This window comes from Arachis ipaensis, chromosome B8 (genome assembly GCF_059453495.1).
Source record: "Arachis ipaensis isolate K30076 ecotype BB chromosome B8, ASM5945349v1, whole genome shotgun sequence".
Lineage (NCBI taxonomy): Eukaryota > Viridiplantae > Streptophyta > Magnoliopsida > Fabales > Fabaceae > Arachis > Arachis ipaensis.
The window spans coordinates 98139859-98142409 of NC_142443.1; positions in this window are offsets into that span (position 1 = coordinate 98139859).

The window sequence follows — 2551 nt, forward strand, 5'->3', positions numbered from 1 at the left end:
TCTCTCTCTTCTTCACACCTTCCCATAACACGCTTCCCCAAATACCCTTCACCAATCACCTCAATACCTCTTCCCCAAATACCCTTCACTAATCACCTCAATACCTCTTCCCCAAAAACCCCTCACATATCAAATCCTACCCTCTTCTCCATAATCTCTTTACCAATCCACATCAATCTATCATAAAACTCTACCTACCTCACCATTCAAATTCAAACCACTTTTCCTCCCAAACCCACCGGTAGATGGCCGAACCCTACCCCTCTCTCCACTCCTATATAAACCAATCTTTAATCCTTTATTTCTACATATCAAAACCACTACTTCTCTCCATTGGCTGAAACCTCCACTACCCTGCATCTCCCCTAATTCTTCTTCTTCTACTCTTTTCTTTCTTCTTTTGCTTGAGGATGAGCAAATCTTCTAAGTTTGGTGTGGTAAAAGCGTTGCTTTTTATTTTTCCATAACCATTTATGGCACCAAAGGCTGGAGAAACCTCTAGAAAGAAGAAAGGGAAGGCAATTGCTTCCACCTCCGAGTCGTGGGAGATGGAGAGATTCATCTCAAGGGTGCATCAAGACCACTTCTATGAAGTTGTGGCCAAGAAGAAGGTGATATTCGAGGTCCCCTTTAAGCTCAAAAAGAGTGAATATCTGGAGATTCGACATGAGATTCGAAGAAGAGGTTGGGAAATTCTCACCAATCCCATTCAACAAGTCGGGATCTTAATGGTTCAAGAGTTCTATGCCAATGCATGGATCACCAAGAACCATGATCAAAGTGTGAACCCGGACCCAAAGAATTGGCTTACAATGGTCCGGGGGAAATGCTTAGATTTCAGTCCAGAAAATGTAAGGTTGGCATTCAACTTGCCCATGATGCAAGGAGATGCACGCCCCTACACTAGAAGGGTCAACTTTGATCAAAGGTTGGACCAAGTCCTCATAGACATTTGTGAAGAGGGCGCTCAATGGAAGAGAGATTCAAGAGGGAAGCCGGTTCAACTAAGAAGGCATGACCTCAAGCCCGTGGCTAGGGGATGGTTAGATTTCATCCAACGCTCAATCATTCCCACTAGCAACCGGTCTGAAGTTACTATAGACCGGACTATCATGATCGATAGCATCATGATTGGAGAGGAAGTAGAAGTTCATGAGGTTATATCCCTAGAACTCTATAAGGTGGCAGACAAGTCCTCTACTTTGGCAAGGTTAGCCTTCCCTCATCTCATTTGTCACCTCTGCAATTCAGCTGGAATTGACATAGAGGAAGACATCCTTATTGATGAGGACAAGCCCATCACTAAGAAAAAGATGGAGCAAACAAGAGAGCCCACTCATGGACCTCACCAAAAGCATGAGGAAATTCCTCATCATGAAATCTCTGAGATGCCTCAAGGGATGCACTTTCCTCCACAAAACTATTGGGAGCAAATCAACACCTCCCTAGGAGAATTAAGTTCCAATATGGGACAACTAAGGATGGAGCACCAAGAGCATTCCATCCTCTTCCATGAAATTAGAGAAGACCAAAGAGTCATGAGGGAGGAGCAACAAAGGCAAGGAGAGACATTGAGGAGCTCAAGCACTCCATGAGATCTTCAAGAGGAAGAACAAGCCGCCATTACTAAGGTGGACCTGTTCTTTAATTTCTTTGTTCTTATTTTTCTGTTTTTCGAAAATTATGCTTTATGTTTTATTTATGTTTGTGTCTTATTACATGATCACTAGTGTCTAAGTGTCTATGCCTTAAAGCTATAAATGTCTTATGAATCCATCACCTCTCTTAAATGAAAAATGATCTAAAAACAAAAGAACAAGAAGTACATGATTTCGAATTCATCCTTGAAACTAGTTTAATTATTTTGATGTGGTGACAATACTTTTTGTTTTCTGAATGAATGCTTGAACAGTGCATATTTTTGATATTGTTGTTTATGAATGTTAAAATTGTTGGCTCTTGAAGGAATAATGAAAAAGGAGAAATGTTATTGATGATCTGAAAAATCATAAAATTGATTCTTGAAGCAAGAAAAGGCAGTGAAAAAGAAGAAGCTTGCGAAAAAAAAAGCAAGCAGAAAAAGCCAGTAACCCTTTAAACCAAAAGACAAGGGTAAAAAGGATCTAAGACTTTGAGCATCAGTGGATAGGAGGGCCTAAAGGAATAAAATCCTGGCTTAAGTGGCTAAACCAAGCTGTCCCTAACCATGTGCTTGTGGCATGAAGGTGTCAAGTTAAAAGCTTGAGACTGAGCGGTTAAAGTCGTGGTCCAAAGTAAAAAGAGTGTGCTTAAGAGCTCTGGACACCTCTAATTGGGGACTTTTAGCAAAGCTGAGTCACAATCTGAAAAGGTTCACCCAGTTATGTGTCTGTGGCATTTATGTATCCTGTGGTAATACTGGAAAACAAAATGCTTAGGGTCACGGCCAAGACTCATAAAATAACTGTGTTCAAGAATCAACATACTGAACTAGGAGAATCAATAACACTATCTAAATTTTAGTTCCTATAGATGCCAATCATTCTAAACTTCAAAGGATAAAGTGAGATGC